The following is an 8,794-nucleotide window of genomic DNA, read 5'->3' as shown; positions in this document are numbered from 1 at the left end:
CACACACACACATAAACACTCTCCGCCTCCAACCCCCTGATGTCTGTTGGCAGAATTGTCTGAGGAGCTTAATTGGTACTTTCTCATTTCTTCCTCTTTCTCACTCTCTCTCCCTCTAACTCTGTCACTCTCATTCAGTTGTGTGTGCGTGTGCACATGTGTATATGTCTGTTACAGAGGAGAAAAAAAGCACGAGTGTCTCTGTGTTTTCATGGCAAGAGGACAAGAGCGTGGGTGCCACTAAATGAAACAGAGGCCGAAGCAACTGCACACTCTGTGGCAATGTGATTGGGCGAGCCAACTCGGTTAACCAAATCTTGGAACGAGCCTCGATTGAACAAAGCGCATGCCACAAACACACGCACGCTAGCGCACGCAGAGATACACACGCAGGTTGTCCTGGTGCCTAGGCAGCTTTTCCTGCTGCCGATAATGAGGAGGTTTGGAGATGTGCATTTGTTTGTGCAGATCTAAAACACACACTTTAATGGCTAACTCGATGGCTTGCACAGTCTGCCAATCACACACCAGTTTCCTGTCAACAAAATCAGCATTCTGCTTACTTTCACATTTGTGTACAGTAGCTTTTATTACTGCACACTCAGAAACACACACACACACACACACACACGCACACATCACACCTGCTGACATCAGATACAAACATAGGATGAGACACTCTTCTACTGAGCTATTATGCTGTCAGTGACATTTTCGAATATAATCCTACTTCTCCTGACATTTCAAGCAGTGGCTGGTTACAGTACACACTTGCTGTACACACAGCCTGCCTCTACATCTGAGATGTGTGTGTTGTGGAAGCCCGGCAGCCAGGGCTGCTTGTTGGAGCAATGATTTGATTAGGTTTGCGCTGATTACAGTCTTGTTGGTTACAATGAACGGCTCTATCAGAGGGAGGGAGGGAGAGGGAGGGAAGGAGAGGGAGTGATTGAGAGCGGGATTGTCAGTTTGTCAAGCTGTCAAGAGCAATGGTGTATTGTACTTTTGTATTGAGCCGAGGTGTGCGTGAGTAGCCGAGCTGAGACTCAAAATGAATCAGCTGATATCAAAGAGTACCAGTGAGGATATTAATACAAATCTGTTAGCAGTTATCAGCACTCAGGAGAGTGATACGATGCTGTGCATGAACTGGCCCCTTTGAATTGGATCACGGCGAAAGGGAAAGGAGCAGTACATCTGAACGGCTCCCATTTCACAAACAACGCTATCGCAGACAAACACTTTTAATGGCAAGAGCGTTGTCTTGGCATTGTGTTCGAGAGATGTAGACCTTGCAGCACAGTGGCACAGCAGCTCAACTGTGGTGTGTAATATTGGAGAACAAATAATCTCAAAAGCCTCAAATGCCCTCTGCCTTGGTAAGCTTTATGAAATATTAACCAAATTAATCTACAGTCTTTTTTTTTTCCCAGAGAACATACTGTACTGCAACTGATTCCCTGTAAACCAACAATCATTCATGAGATTAATTCTAAGAAACACAGCAATATTTTTGATCTCTGAAAGCCAGGGACAAGGTGTAATTATTCTCTTCCATATATTATGTTTTCTATTAATTAGGTCTGTGCCAGTGAACGCTGCTTGTTGAAGTGACAGCCACAGAGCCACAGGCGTCTCTCAGCACGGCATTATTCCTAACAGCAAATGTGCCGAGTGGAACGCGCTATTATAACATTATGGGGCTTAACAGATAGCAGTACAGCATCTGATCGGAGGTCAGATTCGTGTTGTGCCTTGTGAGGATATTTTTAAAGACTGATATGATACCCTGTGTAGTAAAGCAATTTCTAGAGGCCTCAAGGCAGAACAAAAGGGCAGAGTTCACTGAGAGCAGAAAGAGCTTCACTCCAAACATGCGACCGGAAAATGAGGGCCGCAAAGTAAAATAGAAAATCATTTGAAGGGATTTTATAGATTGCAGATTTAATGTCCGTCTGATGGGGAAAAAAGAGAGAGAGATCAGAATTAATCCTCTTAGCCGTTTGTTTGGTAATCTGATTTAGTCTGATTTTAAGGCTGCTATCTCTGGTTGTGGTTACTGATGCTGTCTCTGGACCGACCAGAGCCATTTTCACCTTCATCACCCTCCCTCCTTCCCCTCTGGTATACTAGGGTTTGGGCTTGACACATAAACAAAATATGGATATATGTAAGTCCCTAGTTCACCAAATCCAGCAATGTTTATGCTTATGAAATGATTCCCCACTCTGACATCGCTCCAGAGAAGCACACTACGGCTGTCCCTGCTCCAAATAAATGACCTACTTTGCACATTAACACACATTTACATGCAGGCAAATTCCAGGGCAGCTTCATAGTTTCTGTTCCCGGCTCAGACTCTTCTCTCTTTAAGCGTGATGCGGCTCTCGTCCAATTCTTAGAAAACGCAGCTTTTTTTTCTTTTTCTAATTCTCCTGCCATCTTTGAGGGGATCACTCCGGCAGCCCGGCTGAGTGGGGGCACGTTAAACCATATTTCCTTTCAACCTAACTGGAAAATAGGTGCATAATGTGCGCCACGGTCTCTAGCAGAGTTGTGCTTTTGTCGTGCGAGCGTGTTAAAGGAAGGTGAGGCTGGCACAGAGGCCCACCTAAGGTGCTCCCGGCTCAGGCAGAGCTATTTCCAGACCACCAGCCCCTCCCGTCTCCTCCACCTCCACCTCTGGTGGGGAAACCACACCACTGCACAGGCCCCAGTCACAGACATGACTCAAGAATGGATCCATTATTCACACAAGCTGTTAGGGGACTGGCACATGAGGGTGGGATGTGGTAGTGGGACACGAATGCTCACTTTTACTTAACTTAGAATTGCTCAAGCAAGCAAAATACATAATGGGAGTATTTTTAACAAAAGAAAACAGGTAGCTCCGCATTCCATGTATCATTAGACAAGTACAGTGGAATAATGTCAGATATAATATCCACAATGTGATTTGATTAATGTAATTGTAAGTAAATAAGTAATTGAAACGATGGAATACATTTGCCACTGTGTCCATGTGCATGCTCACTGCTGAAATTATATGTGTGAACTATCAGGGGCCATGTGACTGTAGACGCATACCAAGACACACAATACAAAGAATAGTAACACAATAGTGCAATGAAAGTCAACACAGCTTTAGACACACACGTCATATCAAGTTCAGTGAATGCTTGACAGCACAACGCAGCTCCGCACAACTCGAAATGGATGAATGTGTAAGTGCTCTCCCTCTTTCTCAAACACACACACACACGCACAGAGGCCAGATTGTACACAAGTTTGCTCATGGACCATGATAAGAAAATGTGGTAAATGCGTAATCTGATATGCATGACTTGAGGTTTCTCTCTGCCTTTCTTTTCCTCTTGGAAATCGCAGGTTGCATCCATAATTTACACCAGCCTCCGTCTGTTTCTCTCTTTTCCACTCGGCTCCCTCCCTCTTTTTTCTCCCTCCATCTCCTCTTCTCTCTCCTGGCAATCTGGCTTTTGCAGCTTTGCTCATTAGCATATTGCAGAATGTGCAGATGCCACCAAAAATTATTCACCTTCCAGCGCTTTGATGCCGTTTCGCATGTATACAAACTACACTGTCAACATTTTGCACAGCCTGCCAAACAAAAGCAGAGGGACATGGTCTCCTTTTACTCAAATGCGTTGAGGCCATAATGCGACGTCCTTTTGTCTGATGGTTCCTCATATTCTTATTCACCCCAATTACACCATCCATCACTTCAGCCAAAGGTTTTTGACACTGTGATGACAGTTGATGGAGTGTTTCTTCTCAGTCAAGGTTTAAATGCTTAACACTTAAAATTCATGCAGTCCCAGGGATAACTGAATACATAATATTCATGCTGTTCAAAGGCTAATTGAACACAGTATTCATGCATGTTTTTGCATTAAATGGAGGCTTGTCCTGCAGGTTATGCAAGCACATGACTGGAGGATGGGATATGGGTTTTTAGCAGTTGTCCTCTTTAAGATTAATATTGGTGCTGATGGAGGAAGATCAATAGCCATACATGGAAACTCACCATTAGCTCCACACTGCTAACACTGCAGTTCAGGTTTCCAAACCCTAGGGGCAGTTTGAAGCAGAGCCTGATAGGTATCACCACTGAGGTATACATGCAAGAATGTGGTCTTGTAAACATCTTTAGAATGGATGTTTCTTAATCGACCACATCAGAGGAAGAACACTGACATTGTGAAGCACAGAATGACTTGGCATCATAACTTGTTTGGGCTCTTGTGACTGACTGCCCTGTTACCTGACAAGCACCAGCTGTCTGCCATGCAAAGAGGAAATGCCATCACCCACAAAATCCAATCCCTATCATGTAAATCATCACGTAACCATATGCTTTCATTCAAAACAATAGCGCCCAACCTCTCATGGCGATTAATTCAGCATGTTCTGACGTCTATGTGGTCCAATATTGTTCTCTCAAAGCCTTTGGACAATAAGACAAAGTGTAGTATCAATTTCAGTATCACAAAAAAAAAGGACTTTTCTTCACAGACGATTTGAGTTTAAGTCTTTGTGCCCTAAAACTGTAAAAGTCTGTATGTTCTTTTGCTCCTCTGAATCAAAATATATTCTGTTTTCAGTTCATTCTTAAAGGCACACTGTCTTCTGACTCAGTTAATGTATAACGTGATCACCAGTGCATTCTGGACTACAAAACGCCTGTGTGTATAGTGGCTGGTATGACACAACTAAAGACAAACACCAAACTGCAGCCGTCTTATCTTGTTGGCAAACCACACTGAAGCATATCTCTATCACCGTGCGAGCTGATGGAGAACTGTTGGTATGAAGGCATGGGTGATAAATCAGGATCCTTACCAGTGTGGATGAGGACGTTCCTGTGTTTCCTATCAGGTAAAATCGGTTTCTTAATCCTCATCAATCACAGAGTCTAAAATGAAACAAAACAGAATGCAATGCACATCAGGGAGTGTGACAAAACACGATCTGCTTTTTAGTGATAGGAAAACAAGACTTAGGTGGCATCATTTATCGAGATGTAATAAAGCACCCTGTCGTGCATCTGACAGATCGGAAGCACATAACAAGGACTGACAGAGCTGGAGAGAATGTGCATCTCTAATCCCCGCCAAATATGAAAGATAAAATACTTAAATGACAAATACAAGTTGATTTCTCTTCATCTTTGTGAGTGCTTTGCGCCACTCTAGTTGCAGAAGCAGCTGTCTTTGAACTCTCCAGGCTCTAATCATGGAGGAATATTTCTTCTCTGCTTTTGGCTCCTCTCTAACTACGATGTGCAGATCTCCTAATGGGACGACCACTCACTGACTATTAATGCGTTAGCTTACTTTACAGGACTGTATCTTTAACTCAGTTATTTCTGTGCTTGAAACTCCCCCATTATTTCATTAATATTCTGTTAGACTGCTTCCCAAAACCGTCTGGCTTACAATTTTTTCCACGTGTACTCGTACAGTAGGCGGAAAGAAGACTTGAGCTATCGTCACAGGCTACAGATTGCCCCACATTTAATTACTGTTAACACGCAAGCTAAATACGCCTCCATGATTTATTCATTTCCCCCCATATTTGAGTCAAATTAAATTAGTCATATGAGTTTAATTAACTAAATATGATCTGATATTGTAATTTCACACTTGGATATGGGATACAGTGAAGGGTACTTGAGCACAAAGAAACCATGGTAAACCAGTGCTCATTAGAAGCTCTTATGTGTAGTCATGTTGGCATTACCAACAGCAGCATTAGCTGAATGATTGCTCCTAATCATGGTTAACACACTGGGAGGTTACCTTTATTCCTAAAGAACTGGGATCTCTCCGCTCACACCATTATTCACTGCTCCTATTAATCACCGAACCGTAGCTAATACAAGTAACTCCCCTCATATTTTCTGGGACCTGTGCTCTGTTCATTATTGTTACTGAAGACCACACAACTGCAAGTGGGGAAAATAATAGTTTACTCCTCCAGTTTACTTCATCTGCCCGTATTTTTTCTTTTATCTCTAGTGGAACCGAGTCACGGACAGGGTTCTGGTTTTATTTGCCCATGTTTTAAGATATCCCACTCTGAGATATCTTGAGCTAACGCACTTTTATGCACTTTTATTATAACATTATTTAAACATTCTTGAGAGAAATATTGCAGTGTATTCCCGAAACACTGTATGCTTTATATTCAACCATTTCTATGTGCTTGTGTCAGAGAAGGTCATCCTTTTGCAGCGAATCAAAGACGCTCACATTGACTGATATACACTCACCTGTTTTCCTATTCAACTGCACCGGGCAATTTCTATACCCATGTGTCTTTAGTTGACTGAGTAGTTCTAAAGCACAATCTCTAATGCTTGTGTTATTTCCCACTCATACAAATGCTCCATCATGGCACTAAATGAGCTGCAGTGAGTGATATAAAAAAGCACACGGTAATTTACTGATCCCTGGTAATGAAACATGAGGCCGGTGTGGCATGTTTTCTCACTCTCACCGAGAGGAAATATGGCTGCTGAGAGCTACGCCGGCTTGCAAAACACTGTCACACTGCCTCACGACACAGGCAGAATTATCAGAGAAAAACAAATGGAGGCATTGATTCACTAGTTGTTTATTTACAGCCCTCTCCGGAGAAGAAATAAATTCCCCTGTTGAGGCTTTGTTTCCCCATCATACGACACAACGGGATGCATGAGAAGAGGGGTGAGCAGGCCACACACACACACAGACAGAAACACACAATACAAATGTAAGCATGCACGCGCAAACACACACGCAAACGTCTTACATCTGGATTAATCTCCAACGGGCGTCATCACAGATGCCATTAAACGTAGCAGAAGGCGAGAATCATGCAGGAAAGAGGCTGCCATCTGAATAATTTATTCAGAGGCTCATCTTGTCTCACACCAGGGGGATTTCTGCTTTCAATTTACACTGTTCTCCTCCCAATATTCAAATCCGGGAGCAGATTTGTTGTGATTGGCACACGGAAGGTCAACGTTAGCAAGCTAGCGTCGAGGCTGTCCTCAGTGGGCTGGTATGCTGGTCTATTAGCACACTAGGGTAGTGTGTGTACGTGTGCGTGTGGCAGTCTTTGTTTACCTCAGTGTGCGCTGGGTGACACTGGAGAATAGGCCCGTGGAGCGCAGAGACAGCAGTGTGTGTCTGAGCTTATTAGGCTGCTTTCCAAGGACACAGGAGGCTCTAGACATTACACTGGCTGGGGAAAAAACACTATTGCTAATCATAGCAGGAAGATGTTAGGACTGCAGACACAGAGCGAGGGGCAGACAAAAAGTACAAGAGAACGAAGGGAGGATGAGAGGAGAGTTAGAGGAAGGAGGGAGAGCGCGGGATGAAGTCATGGCTCTCATGCATGTCCTCACTCTGGGTGTCACACTGGGACTGAGAAGAGGACGGAGAGCGTCTCGGTAAGGCACGGGTCATCTGTAACAAGATGAGCCGCCATTAGCCAAAAGGCACACGGAACATCTGACAAGCATGGGAGAGAAAAAAAAACACTCTCTCAGAGTGACAAACTGTATTTTCAAGTCTTCTGTTTGAAAATTTCCAGCATTGGAAGGCAGCACAAAGGATCTGTTTTGTTGTTTTATGCTGTCGTACGATTCCTTGGGGAAAGGATCAGTCTATCTCACTTTGCACAAGACGTAGGTGGCGTAGAGACAAACAACATATTCGAGACGGGAAGGCTGTTTGTCTAAAGATGCTTGCTCTGTTAGAGAGAAGCTTCTCATTTTCTCAACTGTAATCCAAACTTTAAAACAAAAAAAAACGACTTACGAGGTTGCTCGGGGGGAAACTGTGCTTACCAAGCAAAATGCCCTTGTCATTTCCAGTAGTAAATTGGTATGTGCTAGCTAGCTCTGATGACAGGACTTGGCTGTTTCTGCCTTCACAGGCATGAATGGCCCTGTAGTAGCCGGGCACTGTGCAGCGGTTCAACAAGGCCTCTTTAACCAGCTGAATGACAGGCAACCAGACGGGCGATGAGCCAACCACAGCTCTGGCTGCTGTAATGATGCCAATTCAGCCAGACCAGGGAGACCACGTGACGAGGGCAGGAAGAGAGTGGAAGAGGCGAGTCGAAAATCTATGAGCGCATCAACAGTTAGGTCACCAGGCTGTGTCTTTCTTCTCTTCTGTGTATCCCACCTCTCACGTGTCTCCAATTTTTCACAATTGTCTAGCGGCCCTCTTATGTTTTCTCTTTAAACAATTCGGTTGTCTTTGCTGTTACCGTGGGGAGTCCATGAATGTGTGGCTTGTTGCCTTGTTAAGCCTTAAATGTCAGTGTCCACAGCCCTGAGCTTTGCGTCAGAAGCCCTTTGCACCCTCCCGCCTTGTGGAAATCTCTGTGCAAACTGAGGGGAAACTAGGCACCAGTATGACACAGCATGGAGGAATGCACCAGCGGATGTGGCTCTCTCTCCCTCTCTTTCTCCATCTCAGTCAACCCCTGTCTCCTCCTCCTCCTCTTCCTCCTCCTCCTCTTTCTCCCCCCTCCCACTGTGGGCAGATCCATATGCACCCAGTAATTATCAAGGTTATTTTCTCCAGAGAGCCAAATCCCTGTTTATGGGCATGAGCGTGTGTCACAGGGCCCTGGCTGTCAACCCACAGGACGCGGACTCTGTAGACAACCCCTAAGAAAATCTCAGCTCCACTGACACTGCGGTTCCAGACCTTGCAGTTGCTTCGCTTTTTACTCCCATTTAAGAAAAAAAAGAAAAGAAAAAAAAAACTTT

The 8,794-nt window shown here is 44.3% G+C and overlaps 1 protein-coding gene across 2 annotated transcripts in view; it reads right to left on the bottom strand.

The window, feature by feature from the left end:
• Positions 1 to 8,794, bottom strand: part of zmiz1a (zinc finger, MIZ-type containing 1a) — a 94,278-nt gene that overhangs the window by 55,630 nt on the left and 29,854 nt on the right. For both annotated transcript variants that reach the window (XM_035663885.1, XM_035663886.1), the window contains exon 3: positions 4,861 to 4,933. The gene's annotated coding sequence lies outside the window, so the exon portion shown is untranslated. The remainder of the gene's footprint in view (positions 1 to 4,860; positions 4,934 to 8,794) is intronic.

This window comes from Morone saxatilis, unplaced genomic scaffold (assembly GCF_004916995.1).
Source record: "Morone saxatilis isolate NCDOM2014 unplaced genomic scaffold, NCSU_SB_2.0 Contig19, whole genome shotgun sequence".
Classification (NCBI taxonomy): Eukaryota; Metazoa; Chordata; class Actinopteri; family Moronidae; genus Morone; species Morone saxatilis.
The sequence above is the reverse complement of the archived record's forward strand: the minus strand, read 5'-3'. Positions and strand labels throughout refer to the sequence as shown.